Here is a 22724-nt window from a genome sequence, read left to right on the forward strand (position 1 = left end):
GTTTGCAGTGTGGAGATTATGAATCGACACTCTACTGATGTTCCTGCAGTTCCCGGATGTGAAATGATGAATTTACTGTAGCATTTGAACAATTCATTCACAAGATGGCGGCGGCGTGAGCGTTTGATGCAGGCTGGCCAGCATGATTGCCTAGATTTGCCTTCAAATAACTTATTTTTATTTACGCTACGAATGTAATTTGAGAACTGATTTATATTACCAACGTTCTCAAAGCCTTTGATCTGTGCGTGTCCATCATGGAGCAACTTACAAACAAGTTCTCTTACGAGAGATACTCTCGTACTGCGTAGAATACGCTAGGGGAAAATCCTTTTCCACGAGAATACTGAAGCCAAAAAATTATCCTTTAATTTTGTATTAATGTAAAACGCGTTGCGGCAGCATACAGACATAGGCGAGGCAGCTCGCGCGCCTATTGGCTGGTCTGCTGGCAACTGCTTAAGCCTATCGAGCGAGACCTAGAGTGACGTCAGACCCAATGAGGGCGCTTCGCGCCATCTGCGTCACGTCCCGCCGAGACGGGCGTGGCTTAGGTCTATAAATACCGCTCGCAGGCATTATTTCTCTGATTTTTCATCCTTCAGCGAAGCAACTCACATCGCTGGATCCGAGAAGAAGCCGCGCTGTTGAAGAAGCACCTCAGCGGGACGAGTCGACGAAGCTGCTGGCCGCGCCGCCTTCATCGCCTTCCTGCTGCGCTATCCAGCGCCCATATCCTTTATTGCACTGTGTGTGTGTGTTCGCCGGCGCGACTCACACTGTCTAAAAGAGCTGCGTCTTTTTCAAGATGCCTAATTAGAATTAATTATTGTCATAATGACAAAAAATGTTATAAATAGCTTCAAAGTTTTGTAAAGTTATTAGAAATTATTTTTTATGAAATATCCTCATGAAAATAAAATTGAAGTTGGCACTGGAGCAATCTAGAAATGCACTACAGCTAATGCCACATGTCTAAACATTTTATGTTTAAAATCTTAAGATAATAAGTCCAAAACTCTGTATTTAGTGAAATGTTTTTCAAGACCATGTCATGTGACTTTATTTTGATTTGACGCTAAGATGCTTCTGATGTTAATTGTCATCTTCTTACCATCTATGCAGTATATTGTCTTTATTGTTTTGTGGTGCAAACGAGCCCCATTCAGTCTCAGTCTCCCCCTGCACACATTCACACCTCTCCAGCCTGGATATGGCTCTAAATATGCATTTCTTTTGTCTGCATTATAGTTACTAACGACTGGCTATTCACAGGCTATTCATAGGGTTTCAGTCACTAATTTCTTTTCTCAAAGTTCACATTTACATTTTAAACTGTATCTAATGCATTTCTTGAATAAAGAAACATTTCAGTAAGCATTCAAAAAATAATAAAAATATAACTTCTAGGTGGCAGGTGCACCTAGGGCTAGCTAGCATGTTAGCTTAGCACACCATCAATACACGACAATTTATGAGATTAAAACCATGTTTGTGCTTATAAACTTAGTTTATAAAGCAAATTGAGTATTTTAAATAATTTTCTGTGATCTAATTTGGCTTCAGATAAAAAATCAGACAGAAAATATACTATTGTATACTGTTCTGCACAATGATTCTATATAGATTAGCATTACATTATAAATATAATCTATTATTATGGAAATACCTGGCATGGATTGAAAAACACAGGTAACTCAAATATCATAGCAAACATGTTTATTGTCTTCAAAATGTCTGTATCTGCATGTTACAGGCATAGTTACAGCGCGATCTCTTGTTAGCTGTGTGTGTGTTCGAGGCTTCCTGGATTGTCACATGATTATGGCACTTCTTCATGTTCTAATACTGTGCACAGGGCGGCGAGGGCGCCCTCAGGCTATTGGTATGAATTGAAAACACATTAACAGAGTATGCAAACGCTCATAATGATTACATCGACGCATTTGGGTATAAATTCAATAAATATTATTCCTGTCTATAGAAATCTGATGTAAACCTATGAGAATATATCAATATTTCTCCAAATCTGCATATTTTTGAGCTTAAGCCTAGAAGGACGTTGTTTTGTGTATCGCTGTCATGACGACGGCACGGGAGTTTTTTATGAATGAAAGCGGCTGACGCGTATAATACATATCAAAGGTATCGACCCATTTTTTCATTTCATAACTCCTGACACAAATTAAGAAATAACTGTCGCTATAAGTTTCTCAGAATACAATAGTGGTCAAATACTGAAACTTGAGTCTTATATCTTTTTAATGATGTATAGTTTGTCAAGGTATAACATTAAATCTGATAGTAACTTTGAACTATATATAAATAAAACCGCTTCAGTGCGCCCGCGCTCTGGCAACGGTTAACAGGTTAAATACTGTATGCCCCTCTATCTGAGCTGCACCAATCTCATCGGGTTATCTGATATAGGCGGGCCAGAGGCGAGATGACGACAGCGCTGTGACGTCGAAGTCATTAGTAAACATTGCAAGATGGCTCTGGATGAACACCAGTCGTTTGAAACTGCTTTGGCCGCTACAATGAACGAGTTAGACTTGGCTTTTTATCTAAAAGAGGAATAGAAGACGCCACTCGAATCCTTCCTTTGCTTCCTTCCTTAATCTTTCAGATTTGGATCTGGATTTCCAGGCTAGCAGTGAATATGCTGCAAAACGCATTTACACACCCGCATCAAAAAATGTGAAGTCACGGAGAACTTTTGCTCATCCGCAAATCAGTATGTGAATTCATCCGATGAGAGTTGCACACTTGTAGAATATTTCCTCACAGATGTCTTGGATAATTTTCTAGCACAAACACAAGTACATCACTACAACTGCTTTAATCTGCTACGACGAATCTCAAATACTGTTTTCGCTTACAAGTGACAAGTTTCGCGGGCTCTCCCTTTTGCTCCATATATCTCGGTGAAATGTGGAGCAGAAGTGGGTTGTGTATCTGTAGAGGCAGTGGGCGGCACTGTTCAGAGATCAGAGATTCGGCCAATCAGAAGAGCTACTTTGGGTCTTTGCTTGGCGCCCGAACGAGAAGTGGAAAACGAGCGGCAATCTTCACGATCTGCCAGTGGCAAATAGCAATAAACGAACGTAAATATGTGCGCTGGTCAGCTATGTTGGTAATCAGTGTTTCTTAGTAAGGTTAGGCTTTCTTGTTTCACGAAAGGTAAGCTAATGCTAGATGTCCTGCACTGTTAACTTTGCTAACCATCTCATATTAGTTGATACCCTCATAATAAACAATGTATTCCTTATATTCTCTTCTGCTTTACCTTCTAGAAAATGACAGAACATGGTGGTTTGTCGCAGGTCAGTATCATATCAAGTATGCTCCTAATGTAAGATTGCCTTTATGAGAATTTACCATGCTTAGAAAACTATAGGTACCATGCTTTTTTATTTTTTTATTTTGGAGGGTAGTAAGTTTAATAGGAATACCATAGTAAAGTAAAGGGATGTCAGAGCCCAGTAATAATTACTCGCACAGGGAAGCAGTCTCGAAATTGGTCGAGTCACAGAGGGGGTTCATTAACATTTTATATAAAGCCTGTATGTGATTTAAACAATCATTGTAATCCAACGTTACTGCAAATAGGTGTTTCATGTAATATAAAATCAATATTTACATAGTTTAAGAATAGTAAGTTATCTGACCCCCATGTGCCCTGTAGTGTCCCACTAAACCACGTCCGCTGACCTGCTACTGTAATGATAAACAGGTTGGAAGCAATTGCAAGTAAAAGTGTTTATTTCAGTAAAGAAATACTCAGAAGGCAAACAGCATGAAAACATTCAGCGTCGTCGGGACTCCTCTCTCCCTCGCTCTCACTCTCAGGAACGGATCAGGAACGCAGACAGCAGGAGAGGTGACGCAGGGACTGAGACGGGCAGTGAAGAGTGCAGACGATGTCTGGTGATTGGTGAGATCGGCGGTGATGAAGTCCAGGATCCGGTGCACACGAAACACGAGGAAACAGGGGGACAAGCACGCGAACAGGATGCATCAAACAACGATCTGACAAACATGAGACGAAAGACAGGGCATTAAATAGGGCTGATGATGACAAACAGCTGTCGCTGATCAGGATGATCAGCGACCACGCCCACATGAAACAAGGAACGTAACGAGACACACCCACCCGACACAAACACATGAGACTAGAATGAGACAGTGGATCTGACAACCGTGACAGTACCCCCCCCCCCCCCAGGAACGCCTCCTGGCGTTCCCAGAGGATCCTACCTGTCGCTTGAAATCATCGATAAGGTAGTGATCCAGAATGTCTCGAGCAGGAACCCAACTCCTCTCCTCCGGACCGTAACCCTCCCAGTCCACCAAATACTGGAATCCGCGTCCCCTCCGTCTTGAGTCCAGAATACGACGTACCGAATATGTAAGTTCCCCATCTACGAGACGCGGCGGTGGGGGAACTGGGGTAGGCGGATTAATGCGAGAGTAAAATACAGGCTTTATCTTTGACACATGGAAGGCGGGATGAATTCTCCTGTACGCCGGAGGAAGTTTGAGTCGGACTGTCACCGGACTAATAATCTTGGTGACAGGAAACGGGCCAATAAATTTGGGAGCTAACTTATTAGAAACGGAGCGGAGCGGAATGTTCTTAGTAAAAAGCCACACTTTTTGACCCACGACGTATACGGGAGGCCTTGACCGGTGGCGATCGGCCTTGGCCTTGGTACGCGAACCCACCTGGAGCAGAGTCTCACGGGCTCTAGTCCACGTGCGACGGCACCTCTGGACAAAGGCGTGAGCGGAGGGGACCGCGACTTCTGATTCCAGACTGGGAAAAATAGGTGGCTGGTACCCTAAGCTACACTTAAACGGAGAGAGGCCCGTGGCTGACACTGGTAACGAGTTATGAGCGTACTCAACCATAGAGAGTTGTTGGCTCCAGGATGAAGGATTCTTGGCTACCAAACATCGCAACATTCTCTCCAAATCCTGGTTGGCTCGCTCAGACTGACCATTACTCTGGGGATGATAGCCCGAAGACAGACTGACCGTGGCTCCTAACAATCTACAAAACTCCTGCCAGAATTTGGACACAAACTGGGAACCCCTGTCAGAGACCACGTCCATCGGGAGGCCATGTAACCGAAGACGTGGTCAATCACAGTAACCGCTGTCTCCTTGGCTGATGGTAATTTGGGCAAGGGAATGAAATGTGCCGCCTTCGAGAACCGGTCCACAACGGTTAACCTGTTAAGCTGCAACCCCACTTTTGAAAAATCCCAAGAAATGACATACCCAACCTGAAACAGATACAGTTCATGAACCCTTTGTACTAAAAGCACAAGTATGATCTCATTTGAAAGCTGACACCTGGCAGTTTATTGTAATGTAGAATTAATTATTGTCATAATGACAAAAATTGTTATAAATAGCTTCAAAGTTTTGTAAAGTTATTAGAAATTATTTTTTATGAAACATCCTCATGAAAATAAAATTGAAGTTGGCCCTGGAGCAATCTAGAAATGCACTACAGCTAATGCCACATGTCTAAACATTTTATGTTTAAAATCTTAAGATAATAAGTCCAAAACTCTGTATTTAGTGAAATGTTTTTCAAGACCATGTCATGTGACTTTATTTTGATTTGATGCTAAAATGCTACTGATATTTATTGTCATCTTCTTACCATCTATGCAGTATATTGTCTTTATTGTTTTGTGGTGCAAACGAGCCCCATTCAGTCTCAGTCTCCCCCTGCACACATTCACACTTCTCCAGCCTGGCTATGGCTCTAAATATGCATTTCTTTTGTCTGCATTATAGTTACTAACGACTGGCTATTCACATGCTATTCATATGGTTTCAGTCACTAATTTATTTTCTCAAAGTTCACCCTTACATTCTAAACTGTTTTAAATGCATTTCTTGAATAAAGAAACATTTCAGTAAGCATTCAAAAAATAATAAAAATATAACTTCTAGGTGGCAGGTGCACCTAGGGCTAGCTAGCATGTTAGCTTAGCACACCATCAATACACGACAATTTATGAGATTAAAACCATGTTTGTGCTTATAAACTTACTTTATAAAGCAAATCGAGTATTTAAAATAATTTTCTGTGATCTAATTTGGCTTCAGATAAAAAAATCAGACAGAAAATATACTATTGTATACTGTTCTGCACAATGATAGTCTATATAGATTAGCATTACATTATAAATATAATCTATTATTATGGAAATACCTGGCATGGATTGAAAAACACAGGTAACTCAAATATCATTGCAAACATGTTTATTGTCTTCAAAACGACTGTATCTCCATGTTACAGCCATAGTTACAGCGCGATCTCTTGTTAGCTGTGTGTGTGTTCGAGGCTTCCTGGATTGTCACATGATTATGGCACTTCTTCATGTTCTAATACTGTGCACAGGGCGGCGAGGGCGCCCTCAGGCTATTGGTATGAATTGAAAACACATTAACAGAGTATGCAAACGCTCATAATGATTACATCGACGCATTTGGGTATAAATTCAATAAATATTATTCCTGTCTATAGAAATCTGATGTAAACCTATGAGAATATATCAATATTTCTCCAAATCTGCACATTTTTTTGCTAAAAGCCCGGAAGGACGTTGTTTTGTGTATCGCTGTCATGACGACGGCACGGGAGTTTTTTTATGAATGAAAGCGGCTGACGCGCATAATTCATATCAAAGGTATCGACTCATTTTTTCATTTCATAACTCCTGACACAAATTAAGAAATAACTGTCGCTATAAGTTTCTCAGAATACAATAGTGGTCAAATTCTGAAACTTGAGTCTTATATCTTTGTAATGATGTATAGTTTGTCAAGGTATAACATTAAATCTGATAGTAACTTTGAACTATTTATAAAAAAAAAACGCTTCAGTGCGCCCGCGCTCTGGCAACGGTTAACAGGTTAAAACAACCGTCATGCCTCTGGAGGGCGGTGACAAAATCTAGCGCAATGTGGGACCAGGGTCTAGAAGGGACAGACAGCGGCCGAAGTAACCCATCAGGAGGTCGGTTAGACGTCTTACCCATGGCACAATCAGAACAAGCCAAAACAAAATCGTGAATGTCGCGAGCCATAAGTGGCCACCAAAATCGTTGCTTAACTAAGTGACTAGTGCGACTTACTCCTGGATGACAGGCCACGTTGGAGCAGTGACCCCATCGAATGACGTCGGACCGTAACTCCTCCAGAACAAACAAACGACTCGGTGGGCAAGCAGGCGGAGGCGTTACCCCTTCCAAGGCCGTCTTGACCTTCGACTCGACCTCCCATACGAGTGTTGAGACAACTACTTTCTCGGGTAAAATGCACTCGGGAGTCACCGGGCGTTCGGATGGATCAAAAATACGAGATAAGGAGTCGGGTTTGATGTTTTTGGAACCCGGGCGGTACGAGAGAGTAAAGTCAAAACGTCCGAAAAAAAGTGCCCACCGAGCCTGCCTGGAGTTGAGTCTTTTAGCGGATCTAATATATTCAAGATTCTTGTGATCGGTCCAAATGATAAAAGGTACCCCCGAACCTTCTAACCAATGACGCCACTCCTCCAACGCTAACTTGACGGCCAACAACTCTCTGTTACCAATGTCATAGTTACGTTCGGCAGGCGACAAGCGATGTGAAAAAACGCGCAAGGGTGCATCTTGTCGTCTGAGGAAGCGCGTTGGGAAAGAACTGCTCCTACCCCCACCTCTGACGCGTCGACCTCCACCACGAACTGACGTGTGGAATCAGGGGCGACAAGGATGGGAGCCGAAACAAAGCGGCTCTTGAGGTTGGTAAACACAGCCTCGGCTGTGTCCGACCACCTTAACGTCGTTCTGGGGGAGGTCAAGGCAGTCAGAGGCGCGGCTAGCTGGCTGAAATTACGAATGAAACGTCGATAGAAATTGGCGAACCCCAGAAACCGCTGTAGGGCCTTACGGGAATCTGGACTTGGCCAATCTATCACAGCCTTAACCTTGTCAGGATCCATGCGCACTCCCTCAGACGAGATGATGTATCCTAGAAAAGAGACAGACTGTGCATGAAAATCGCATTTCTCCGCCTTGACAAAAAGCCCATTCTCTAACAACCTCTGAAGCACTCGTCTGACATGTTGAACGTGTTCCTGGAGAGACGAAGAAAAAATCAATATGTCATCCAGGTAAACATATATGAACTGATCTACCATGTCTCTCAACACGTCATTGACGAGTGCCTGGAAAACCGCTGGGCTATTGGAAAGCCCGAAAGGCATAACCAAATATTCAAAGTGCCCCCTAGGGGTGTTAAAAGCGGTTTTCCATTCATCCCCCTTCCTGATACGGACCAAATGATAAGAATTACGTAAGTCCAGTTTTGTGAAAATGGATGCTCCCTGCAACCTCTCGAAAGCTGAAGACATCAACGGCAAAGGATAAGTATTCTTTACCGTGATGTTGTTCAGCTCTCGGTAATCAATACAAGGTCGCAGAGAACCATCCTTCTTTCCAACAAAAAAGAACCCCGCCCCCGCAGGAGAAGAGGAAGGCTGGATGAACCCGGCTGCCAGAGAATCAGAAATATATTTCTCCATGGCCTCCCTCTCGGGAACAGACAGAGAGTAAAGCTTGCCTTTAGACGGAGACTTACCTGGCACTAAGTCTATAGCACAGTCATAGGGACGATGCGGAGGGAGCGAAGCAGCTCGAGACTTACTGAACACTTCCTTCAGGTCCAGATACTCCGCGGGCACGTTTGACAGATCCGCTGGCTTCTCCTGTAACACAGAAACAGACACAGACGGACAGGCAGAAACAAGACAGGACTCGTGACAGGGCTCGGTCCACATAGAGATGGAGTTGGAGCCCCAATCCACACGAGGGTTGTGTTTAACCAACCAAGGGTGACCCAACACAACAGGTGCAACCGGGGAGTCCATGAGGAGGAAAGGGATAGTCTCAGTGTGGTTGCCGGAGGTGATAAGGGTTATGGGGTCAGTAGAATGGGTAATGTTGGGGAGTTGTTGGCCATTCAGGGCATCGACAGCGATCTGGTGAGAAAGCGGCGAGATGGGAAGGTGAAGTTGGTAAGCAAGATTAATGTCCATGAAGTTACCCTCAGCTCCGGAATCCACGAGTGCTCGACAGGTGTGCGTACTGTTGGCCCATCTCAGTCTAACCGGAAGGAGAGTGGATGGTGAGGACTTCCCGGCGGAGATCCCACCCGATAGTAGCCTCAACTTTACCAAGCTGGTCTATACGAGCATCCACCCGCAACGCCAGCTCTATAAGTCCATTGAGCGTGGAGGGAAGGTCCAGCATATATATCTCTCCTTTAACACGGTCGGCCAGCCCATGCAGGAACATATCCCACTGCGCCTCCTCGTTCCATTTGCACTCAGCCGCCAGCGTGCGAAATTCGATGGAGTAATCTGCGACCGATGAACTCCCCTGTTTTAGGTCCGCGAGTCTTCTGGCAGCCTCCTTACCAGCCACGGCTCGGTCGAAGACCCTCCTCATTTCGGCGCTGAGTGCTAGGAACGAGTCGCAGCAGTGGTCCTTGTTCTCCCACACCGCCGTCCCCCACAGTGCTGCACGGCCCTTTAGTAACGTGAGCACGAACGCCACTTTACTCTCCTCTGTGACGAACGTCCGGGGCTGTAACGAGAAATGCATAGAGCATCGGGTAAGGAAAGCTCTGCAAAAATTGGGCTCACCGGCGTAACTCTCTGGTACAGGAAGGCGGGGCTCCGCCAACGGCCCTCTCTCAGGTATGGTGGGGGGAACGGACGGTGTGGGCGGCGCAGTGGGAACGCTTAGAAGTTGGACCTGCTGGGTGAGCTCGGACACCTGCGTCACAAGCGCTTGGACAGCGCGTCCGGTGTTCGAGATGCTCTCCTGCTGCTGGTCCATTCGGGAGATGCTGTGATCGATAAATTCCTTGAGTGATGCTGCACTTGCTGCTTCCATAGTTGGTCAGATCGTTCTGTAATGATAAACAGGTCGGAAGCAATTGCAAGTAAAAGTGTTTATTTCAGTAAAGAAATACTCAGAAGGCAAACAGCATGAAAACATTCAGCGTCGTCGGGACTCCTCTCTCCCTCGCTCTCACTCTCAGGAACGGATCAGGAACGCAGACAGCAGGAGAGGTGACGCAGGGACTGAGACGGGCAGTGAAGAGTGCAGACGATGGCTGGTGAGTGGTGAGATCGGCGGTGATGAAGTCCAGGATCCGGTGCACACGAAACACGAGGAAACAGGGGGACAAGCACGCGAACAGGATGCATCAAACAACGATCTGACAAACATGAGACGAAAGACAGGGCATTAAATAGGGCTGATGATGACTAACAGCTGTCGCTGATCAGGATGATCAGCGACCACGCCCACATGAAACAAGGAACGTAACGAGACACACCCACCCGACACAAACACATGAGACTAGAATGAGACAGTGGATCTGACAACCGTGACAGCGACAGACCACTTGGAAACAGGCGCTCCGGTAACACTTTACAATAGTCATGTGCCTCAACAAGTAAAGTCAACATAATGATACATTTGCAAATCATTAGTTAATGATTAATTAAAGCAGACAACTGGAAGTTGAAGTACATGATTTCAACCCATTGTGGTAATTACCGCATTAATTTACACTATTAGTTAACAAAATATGTTACTAAGAAATTAATACATTATGACTCATTTAATTACTAACAATTTATATATTACTTTAATCTATTAATTATTTAGAATATTTATTAGTTTATAATCATTAATTAATGGTTTAGTTCTTCATGAGTCACTGTCACAGGGAGGAACTCCGTGATTCCCTCCTCTGATGGCCAGAGGGCGCCCTCGCCCGAGTATTGACTCTTTCCCCGTGTGCACTACAAGTCCCAGCAGTCCCCCAGCTGATGCTGATCATCAGGTCCAGCTGTAGCTCGTCAATGGGGTTTTTTAAGCACAGCTCTCGCTGTGTTCAGTGCGAAGTATTGCTTTCCCTGTGAACAATTCTGAGCGTTTGTACCCTGTGTTTGCTTACCTGTTACGACTTGATCTGGACCTTATCTCTCGCTGTCTGCCTGGACTCTGTTCTCCGATTGTCTCGCCGCCTGCCTGTTATACCCTCTGCCTGGACTCTGTTCTCTGATTGTCTCGCCACCTGCCTCGACCCATTGCCTGTTCTTGGACTCAGATTGTGTGTGTATTCTGCTCTGCTGTTATCGCTGGTATTTGACCTCTGCCTGTCTGACTCTGTTTAGCAATAAAGCCTGCAAATGGATCCCACATCGAGTGACTCGTCATTACATACATTACATACATTAACACATGATTATCTGTGCATTAGTTAAGCATGAATAATGCAGATTAGTGCACCCGTATTGTAAAGTGTTACCGGCGCTTCCTCACGAAACCAAGCTAGAGTTTAGTGAGTGAGCGATAATGTTAATAACTAATGTATGGCGTTATTTTTTAGTCAAATGTCATGAGCGTGTAAGACATGCTCACGAGCACATTGTGTTATTTCACACGCGCAAAAATTAACCTTCAGCTGGCATGATAAAAGTACTCGCGCACAAATTCAACAACCGAGAGGTGTACAGGTAGCTGCGAGCGAGCGCCTGGCATACTCTTACTCTGCTTGTACAGTGGAATTTTGCTCGCGCAGTGGATTTCTGCTCGCTCAGCTGATTTCTGCTCCCTCGAGTGTACATGACTTTTGACAATTTGGGGGCGGAAACCAAGGAGGGCACTGACCCTCTTATGATTGGTCACTTTCACACAGGGACATCCTTGATTGACAGCTCTCATTACAGGAAGCACGGAGTTGGGTTAAGTTACCACCGAAGAAGAGTGGGTGAGTTGAGTTTGAATGCGTTTTCTAATATACATAAAATGTCTCTGTCTGCACGTATAAAATGCTGCGCAGATCATAGTTAAATCAATTACCATCGATGTATATATTTGCGAACGATGAAGCCTACGTTTTGTTAAGTAAGTTAACATTACCGTTACATATTTTTGAGCAACAAGAAGTAACGTAACTAGCTAGCCTATTCGTTCTGTAGCTAACGCCTTAGCCAACACTTGTGATGATCGCCCGACACTCATTTTAAAACTTTTAATCTTTAAAAACTGCATCTTAGACAACTAACGTTATGGCTAACTGAATTGTTTTCACATGTAAAAGTGCTATTCTTATTGACGCTGATTTAATGCATTTGATTTTGCAGGCTAACATCCAATGCAGTAAAATACTGTTTTGAATGTTGGGTAACTTAGCCACGTTCACATTGTCCCTTATTGTATTTTTGTGTGGATCCAGCTGCTCATCTTGCCGTTTATAGATGTAAGAGAAAATGGCGAATGCAAAAGAGGAGGTGAACTATTTTCTAAAATGTTTATTACGTTAAAGTAGTTCATTTGTGGTGGTGTTTGTTTCAGTTACATTTCTTTATTTCTCCCCATTCCTCTAGGACGATTTGCGCAATATGGCCCTCAATTTGGTGGCCAGGCTGAGAGCTACATTGAATAATCCAACACCAAACAGTATGTATCATGAGTAACTATCTTTACTAGGTTGCATTGCCATCTCTAGACAACATGTGTGGTTTGATTAATTTGCTTTCCCTGTATACATATAACAATATATAAATACTGTTTGTGGAACAACTTATTGCGTTCGTCATGGAAGTGTAGTGTTGCTGTCATCATCATACAGCTAACCTATTCATTTAGCCTATAACACGACAGAAGTTACATGATGTCAGTGAATTAATTATATTGAATGAATAATGAAGTTCAGGGACAGTGCAATGCACAGTCAAGCTCAGCCAGGGTATCCAGGCAGGACACATCCCAGGAACCACAAGAGCACAATGCGGTGCGTGGACTTGCACAGGCACCTTCAGGGACTGCAGTTCAAAAGAATATGGCCAGGTTTGGATGTTGTTCAAAGGATGCATCTCAGCTGTTTCAACAACAGCCCTCTTCAGTTCCTCACACAGTTGTTTGACTGCTGATTCAAATTAATTTGAATTTCATCTACTCCTCTTTCTACAGGTGGAAAATGCAGAAGGTGGAGAAAGGCTGATAGACTTATCAGATGCGATTGTGGCATGTGGCTACACTGGGCCAATAAATGTTGACCAAAAAAAGGCCATCACAGAGTAAGTTAACATAAACATAACACATAAATATTTCTCACAAAATGCTTTAGTGTTAACAATTTAACTCTGAATCAATACAGTATTATTTTTGGTTACACTTTATTGTAAGGTGTCCTTGTTACAGTGTAATTATATATTTAAGTACAGAGTAATATTAAGTAACTACATGTACTTACTATAGGAATAGGGTAGGATTAGGGCTTGGTTGAGGGTTAGTTGCATGTAATTATGCATAATTTACTGTTATTACTATGGTAAGTACATGTAACATATGTAACAAGGACACCGAAAAATAAAGTGTTACCTTATTTTCTTACTGTTTTTGTGCCATCGCTTTGCATGCACTAGTGAGGCTGATCCCGATCTTGAACCAGCTGCGTGAGGGATTGAGGCTCTACGGATTAGATGAGGTGTTAGCACAGCACACCCAGATGTGCCAGCAGCTCTTTGTCCCCGGCCACTTACAGGAAGTCAGTAACGTTGTGAATGAACAATTATTTTATTAGAACAGCCACTGTTAGAGACACTGATGACTTGCTCTTATGGCATATTCTGCATTTTTACTTTAAGCTACCTTCAAATGTGTGTTCAAAGAGCTAAACGCTACAGGTCAAAACATAAAATGAATCTTTAATTTAAATCTGCAATCCTTACTGTTTTACCGTGTTTAAGCATTTGATTTGCTTCCTTATTTTAGGTGAATGTAGACTTCCTTCTGCTTGCGCTATCTCCTGATTTCAGTGAGGAAGGGTCTGTGAGACGGCAGCGAGAGATGCGGATCATCAATTTTCTGCAGGATTTCTTGCAAAAGTTGGAAGACAGAGGTAACACACTGCTTAGCACCTTTTTCTATAATCCTTGTCCATCACTCTTACCATACTATCATACACTTGTTTTCCACCGGTTTCATTTTATTCTATTTTAATTAGTTACTCCCTCTTTAGGTTTGTATTCGTATGTGTATTCTGTCAAACCCCCGCCATGTATATGACGAATGCATTTGTACTAACAGAAATGTTGGAAATTACTTATTTGTATTTGTCTCTGTCTCTGAGAAGAAGCAGACAGCCAAGAAGAGGGCAGCCCTGAAGGTCAAAGTCACTTGGCAGCTGTGCACGGAACAAATGGTGGGGGGAAGCGCCTGTCAGTCCGGAGCTTCCTTCAGTGGGTCACAGGTCAGGCACATGTTCCACTGATCGAATCCAAGAGAGAGGCATTCAAGATAACTGTTAATTTTGATCATGACTGCGACTCCCGCTATGGGGCACATAGCCTTTGTTACCCCATTGTCAATGCTTGTGCTGTTGCCATTACATTTCCTACACGCCACTTAGCCACCTCCCAAGAGTTTGAAAACAACCTAACCGAGGCAATCTGTGGTGGTTACGAGTTCAGCAGACACTAAAGTAGCATTTTAAGGTCCTTGTTACTTGTTTAAGTTACTTGGTAACTTTGTAACCCTTTTTGTGCTTTGTTTCTATTTTCTACTACTGTGTACAAACAAGTGTACAACAAAGTTGTTCTATTGTTAAAAAGAATAAATCTAAAGATTTAACTGTGGTTGTTGTATATTTTATTTACATCACTTTCTGATCACAAAAACAAACATTAAACACCTGACAAAGCCTGAAGCACATATTCATGACATAGGAGGCAAAGGTCTCTAGTGTCAGTGTCTCCATTTTCTTCAATCAGCACCTGAAGCTCTACTAGCTGCTGTTCATTCAGTGGACACTCAAATTCAGGGACTACTATCACACCATCCACATCTTCTCCATAGTCAGCTGCAACATCCCAGTCAATGTCCGGCTCTTCAATATCCTGACAGTCGAACAAGACAGAAAAATACCGCTATCATTAGTCATCCCATGTTTACAGCATCTAATGTAATCTGTTCATCCCAATTGTTTGGCTTTTCAACATTAGCTGAAGATAAACATTTAGGGTTTGTATAACTATGCAACAAATTGATTTGATCAGGTGCTTAAATATTCGTATTGGTGTTAAACAGTACAAGTATACCTAATGAAGAGGTAACTGAGTGCATATGAACTGTATTACCAACATTTGCATCAATTGTGATTGTTTCACCAGCTGAAGATGTGTTACACTGCTTAGAGCCTGGTGGGCCATCTCAAGGTTACATTAACAGCTTATTTTGGATATAAAATTTACTGTAGCAACTTAGTTGTTTTAAAAGGAAAAAAAAAAGAACCTCAAGATTCTCTGGCTGGTCAATCGGTCGAAGCATCATTCCTGAGTGCCAAATCTGCTCAGGAGTTTTATTCCCTTCTGTTCTCAGTGGGTGGTTGTTCCATCCTTCCACAAAAGCCTCCAGGTCTGCCTTCAGTTTAGGAAGGAATGTCAGGTGGACTGTCAAAAGGTCTTCTATAAAGGGACAGGATAGGAGTATGTTACTTTTCACAGGTGAGCTTTGAAAACATAACATTAATCATTGAATTGCCTTTCGTAAATACATCTCATTGATTTATGTTTTTTTCCCCAGTATTTAACCATTTCTAAAATTCCACAATGATTTACAGTGATATACGACTAGCCATTAATGTTTATTAAAGTGCTCCAGACATCTGTTAACCAATCCAATTGTGTTGAAATTGACCAATTATAAGGACGCCTGCGCCTTCCTTGTTTTCCACCTCAAGTCATGATTATTATTATACCAGGCAAGTTTTTAAGAACAATTACTTATTTACAATAACGGCCTGGCAGGGGACAAAGACCTCCTGTATGGAATGGGTACTAGGATTAAATAAAATCAACAACAGAAGATGAAGGACAACAACAAACCTTACAAACCATGCACAAATCAAATAATAATAGAACACAGACACAGGAAACATTTAACTGACCAAGACGTACAACAATCTACAGAAAGTAGATGATAAATAGCACAGTATGATGAGACAAACCCTTACCTCTGGAGGACACATCAAGAAGGTGATCCATCTCTAGGCTGTGGAGTGCGTTGTAATATTTTGATATCACACATGTTCTGACATCCCGCCACAAGCGTTCAATCCTACGGATTTAGAAATTATTATTTTAACAATCAAGGACATGATAAAATGTTAGTATGTTATGATTTTACACACAAAAGACCTCTTTATTAGCTTGGTAAAAGCATCCAAAATACAAAAAAGAAAAACCTTTGATTATGGACGCTTTTTCCTGACTTGAAGCTTCCTCGATCAGTTCCACGGACAGTGAACATATATCGGGCTATTTCAACATTCTCCACTCCCTGATCACCTCTCACCCTGAAGTGCACACACAGATGACCAGTGTGTTAAAATCTGTCAGTGATGTACAATACACAGAAATAAAGTGCTACATTGTGTCAGAATAAACGTGTTCAGCGTGGAGGGGTAAGGCTATGACTGGAGAGTATAAGGAAGTAGAGTGTTGTGAGGAAACATTTAAAATTATAATCCTTGAGAACCCTGAGTTTACAGTAAATTCTTTCTTAAAATATAACATCCATCATGTTTGTGTCTGTACCTTGAAGCCTGTAAAAACTTACCTTGAGGGTATTCCATGCCTCTCAGTAGCTTTTTTGAAGGCAGTGAATGCGGTTGATGCACGATTGTTTGTTGCAGCATTCAAGCACATCACCTGTGTTATGAGACATTTTCATAAATGTACATTTACTATTTGTCAATATCTTACATGTACAATTGGATTACACTCTGGTCCCTTCATGCCTCAGGGAATCTGATATTTTAACACACCTTAATGACTTTTACTACCATGCGGCACCCTATATGATAACTTTTTCTCCCACGTCAACAGGGTAGTATTTCAGCCATCTGAATGCAACATGTAATTATTTGGTGTACATCATAGCAAATTTGCTTACACAGAAGGCCAACACATGAAAAGACCCAATGAAATGAAATCTTACCTTCCTGGAGTAGCCGTCCACTGCACCAAAAAGTACAATGTTGTACCTGATGGGAACAAAATAAAGACCTACATTACCAGTTTCAACCTGGATTTTTATTGTAGAAATGTCATGGCAACATACTTATGCTTTGAGATCTATCAGTGTCTGCATCATTATATTTAACAAAATAAATAAATAATGAATAATCTGTACTGTACAGTACTGACCTGATAAGTTTGTGGTTAGTGTCGACATGCCACAGTGAAAGGGGCCCCCTGACAGAGTAAGTTCTTCGCACAATGCAGCCCAGTCCAGTCAGTCTAGAAAGAATCCCAAGCGAGTCCACTCGATGCATTGATGCAGTAACTCTCCTCCACTGGACGTGGATTCCCATGGACTTTAGCCTCCCTTTGACCATCCGATAGCCTGCTGTGGGCATTTCATTTTTGATGCGTTGGACTGCATTGTCAAGCTCCTGGTCAGTAGCATTGCTGTAGTTCTGTCTGGCAGAGAGACCAAACTCCCTCATCCGTCTGTTGACTGTACTGGCTGAAACGCACAGTAACTTTGCGATGCAGTCCACAGACAGATTTATCTCCAAAAGCTCAACAAGTCTCTCCTTCTCTAAATTGTACCGGGGACGCCCCATCTCTCCAGCTACAGTTTCAACAGTATTGCTGGTAACTTCAGCATTTTCAATGTGGTCCATGACCAGATGGAGGAAATCTCTTAAGGCCTGTACAATATCTGGGGGGACATTTACATGCCTTGACAGTGCTTCCCAGAGGTACAGGCTCCTGCCGACAAGCAAACTGTAAGAAGTCCAAGTCAAGAGGCGTTCTTGAAAGCGCTGACTCTAATTTAATGATCAGCCTGGAAGTAATCTCACGTCTGACTATGTCCTGTTGAAGTGGAAAACAACATGAAATTAACACTGTACAATATCTGGTGGGACATTTACATGCCTTGACAGTGCTTCCCAGAGGTACAGGCTCCTGCCGACAAGCAAACTGTAAGAAGTCCAAGTCAAGAGGCGTTCTTGAAAGCGCTGTATGTTATAGTAACATACATGGTCACTAGTTCAACTAAAACACTTGCCATGAAAAGTTTGGGAACCACTGGCCATACTTTACGTTTTGTTTTACACATGCAGCACTGACTAAAACGCTAGTTTGCTGAGAGACACCTAACTTTTTTCTTTTTTTTCCCCACAAATTTTATTAACATTTTGTCAAATTACAATTTTAACACGTATACGAAATTGAATCAATATTCATATATCTGATCTTAACAAGGTGAAAAAATTAAAAAATAAAGAAATAAAATCGAAAAACGTTAGCCCCTGCTGAGTTTGCTATCTCGCTAGCCTAAAACTTGCTAGTTAAGGTTGATTAGCTTATGTCAGCTACTTACATGTTCCAAAACAAATTTCAGATTAAATTGCTATAACATTGTCAAACACATATGCAAACACATATAACATTGTCAAACACGAGCAAAACAGCGCTCCGCGAGCAAAACAGCACTCCGCGAGCAGAAGCCCGCTGCGTGCGAGCAGGATTCCACTGTACAAGCAGAGTAAGAGTATGCCAGGCGCTTGCTCGCAGCTACCTGTACACCTCTCGGTTGTTGAATTTGTGCGCGAGTACTTTTATCATGCCAGCTGAAGGTTAATTTTTGCGCGTGTGAAATAACATAATGTGCTCGTGAGCATGTCTTACACGCTCATGACATTTGACTAAAAAATAACGCCATACTAATGATCTTTACAACGGAAGTGAATCAATCAAAACTAACTTTATCTGGACAATAACTTTATTCTAGAGCTGCTGTAAAGCCTAAACAATCTCTGTTACTGTAATATCCTGTTATCACCGTAAAGCTGCTGTGAAACAATTCATAATTGTTAAAGCGCTGTATAAATGAAGGTGACTTGACTTTATTCATGTTTTATAATCTTTTTTGGCATAGTCTGGATGTATAATTTAGTCAGTCAACATTTTTGAGATACTGGAATGATTAGTTTGAACTGGTTTTGCAACATTATATTTGTGTTCTGTGCTCGGTCATTTACTGGACAGGCTTTACATCAGACTATCAAGTTGCCTTGAGGTGCATCGTCTCGTCTCTGTGGGAAATGAGAAGGAAGCATGTATAACAGTTTCCCTGGAGAGGGGAAATAGTGTCCGCCCCAGAGTCACAGTATCCCATGAATATGTGTCTGAGCTTAATATGGGCCTATCTGTGAAGTGCATTGCCAATATTGTAGGGGTTTCTAGGTGGACACTGCAGAGACGTATGAATGACTGGAGATTTTCTGTGAGGGATCTGTGACTTAACTGATGATCAACTTGACGTCCTGGTGTCAGACATTCACCACAGCATCCACATGGCGGGTGGGTAATTCTTAGACTATGGGCACTTTTATGTACTTTGGTCATATTTTTAAAAATACATATAATTTTGGACAAATTCCTCTTTCATTTTCAAACTAACAATAAAACCTCCTTAAAAACTTTTTTACTACCTTTCTATTATGATTTTTTCATACTTTTCAACCTCCTAATAGGTGTCAAAATCACTGTTTTCTCCTTGTCGCACACCCAGACTTTTTAACTTCAACAATAAAATACAGTTTAAAAATATGACTTATCTGGTAACTATTAATATACCTAAATTAAGCACTAGTAAAACAATTAAAATACATTATAGTAGCCTATTTAATGTGAGACCACCATCAATATTACTTTTTATACAAAATATAGCTGTCGAACTCAGCCAGTGTTTGGAATAACGGCGTTCTTTTAAACAACAACGTTGTTTTTTCAGTAACGGGGTCATCTAACTAATTACTTTTCCCGTCGTTACAATGCCGTTAACATTACTGGACGTTAAATGCGGTGCGTTACTATGCATTGATTGAATAAACTCTACTAGACATTCTCTGGGGTCCGTTTACAATCCGTGTATCATTCGTTCAATCGTTTTTTGATTTAATATTGAAAGTAGAAAAATGAGAAAACAGTTCCTTTTTCGATTTTTCATTTTTTCCAAAAAAACGAAAAACAAGAATTCAGCTTGATTTTTCGTTTTTCGTTCTGAGGTAGCAAAATTAATAAACAGCTGGAAAATTCGATTTCTACGTGTGGGCGGGAATGAAACGCCCCTTTCCTCTGATTTGTCAGCCGAAGATCAAACTGTCCCGTCATCAGCTCTTCCTCAGTTCTGCACTGCAGAATAAGAGTCCTCCGTTGTGTGGATTCTTAACGCGTTTATTGCAACTACACAGGGGCGTAGAATTTAGTAGGGACGCTAGGGACGTGTCCCTACCAATATCCAATGACCACTGATTTGTCCCTTGCAATAATTTAGATTTTTAAAAAATATATATTTATATATAAAACGAATGTTATATAATTTCGATTTTTTTAAACGAATTTTATATATAAATAATTAAAATATATGTATTATAAAACCACTCTTACAAGAGCGTTCTGTGAAAAAGGCGCAATTCCTGGTACACAATTGGTTGATCTCGTAGAAGTCCCGCCTCGCGAACCCACATCGCTAATCCGATTGGCTTTGCTTTTTCTTTCTAACTTGTGAGAGGCTGTATCTTAAGCGGCAAAATTCCTCCGAAACCTAGATGCGGTAAGTGAGGGAGAAATGAACAAAAATACGGGACAAATCGCGTCAAATATTGATTCTGGGACAGTGCAGTTTTTTTTTCAATGTATGACAATCGCGGGATAAGTAGAAAACCCGTTGGGTGTTTTGTGTGAGTGTGTGCGTGCGTGTGTGTGTGTGTGTGTCTGTCTTTCCGTCTCTCTCTGTATGTCCTGGTAACCATAGACATCATGCTGGTAACCCTGGCCTTGTGGGTGTAAAATGCCCCACAATGATGGCAATATCCGTAATCCTTGTCCTTATGGGGACAAGGATTTTTTTATCCACATGAGGAAAACAGCGTATAAATGATCTTGATGTTTTTTGAAAATGTAAAAATGCAAAAAGTTTTCTGTGATGGGTAGGGTTCGTGTAGACAATTTTTACACATTTTGTACAGTATAAAAAATGTGTGTGTGTACACTTTGTGATGGGCACTTACAGTGAAATATCATGACAACAGGCTATTTTATATGTGCTTGCTATTTAAAAAGATGTATAAATCTGACAAATCATGTTTCTATTTAAGTCTTGTGTTTTGCACAAGTTTCTGTAAGGGTTGTGTTTAGGGGTGGGGCTTGGTCAGTTCTGGATAGTGATCAACAATATATCAAATATGAATTATGAACTTGATAAAAAAAAAGTGGAAGTCTGCAATGCTTACTAATGCTTACTAATATAGTGAAACAAACGTGTTTGTCAATTTAGGCAATTTTTTTGCTTTGCTGAGTCAGGATGGCAGCTAAAAAAAGAAAGGTAGACATTAGGAGCTACTTTAAAACAAATACAAGTAAGTAATTTAACATATTTTCTCAATTGCTAAAGTGTAGAGTCATCAACAATTGTAAAAAATAATAATTAGCCATAAATGTTTTCTCTCGCTGTTAATTCGATCAATGTGTTGTTTTGCCAGCTGAGGTGACCGAAACCGTCCTGCTAGGTAGTAGCTCAGGAAGAGAGGCAGGTGGAGAGGCAGGGTCACAGGTGAGGTCAAGCTATGTGATGTTGACATGTTAGTATAATGAGATTCATTATTGAGACAATTGTTAGGCAGATGATCTGCTGTATAGTTCTTCAATGTGAGTTTGCAATAAGCGCGTTGATTAGGCAGCCACAAGTTATCTCATGTATATGCATGCATTGTTTCGTTTTATCAGGTGACCGAAACCGTCCTGCTAGGTAGTAGCTCAGGAAGAGAGGCAGGTGGAGAGGCAGGGTCACAGGTGAGGTCTAGGCTGGTAACAACGTAATCATAAGAGTAAATGTAGATATTTGTTTTGTATTACATTGAGATTGCACTGGTATATTTAGAGGTTTATTAATCACTCATCATGCATGGTTTTAATAATATGGGCATAAAGTGGTTACTAGCCTTATCATAGTGTAGATGTATTTTTCATATGCAGTAGTTGATACAGAGTGGTTAATTGTGTACTGTGGTGTATTTTTAAGGATGCTGATTCATCTGTAGACAGCAATAGACAGAGTAGCTGTGAAAGTGATGACATCAAAGAACAGAGTGACAACAATGAAAAACTGTGTAGAACTGGAGATATTCTGGACTTTGACATCAACCAACCTCACCCCAAGAACATTGCAGTTCAAAAGCTGTCAAATAGGGTCCTCCATTTTCAGGAAAATTGGTACAAGCAGTATCCATGGCTTCACTATAGCCCCACTGTGAAGGGAATTCTCTGTTTTTACTGTGTGAAAACATACACAATAAAGAAAAATACACTGTCCAAAAAAGCAGACCCTGCGTTTTCCTCAAAGGGATTTAGTAACTGGAAAAATGCTCTTGTTAGCTTTGAACGCCACCAGAATAGCAAATCGCACCATCATGCAGTCACAGTTAGTGCTCAAGAAGCAAACCCAGTAGATTCACAACTCTCAAGTGCCTGGGCAAAGCAACAAGATAATGCTAGGCACTGCCTGAAAAATATTGTAGGTTCAGTACAGTACCTAGCGAGGCAGGGTCTTGCAATG

Source organism: Scardinius erythrophthalmus (genome assembly GCF_964197995.2).
Source record: "Scardinius erythrophthalmus genome assembly, chromosome: 9".
Classification (NCBI taxonomy): Eukaryota; Metazoa; Chordata; class Actinopteri; order Cypriniformes; family Leuciscidae; genus Scardinius; species Scardinius erythrophthalmus.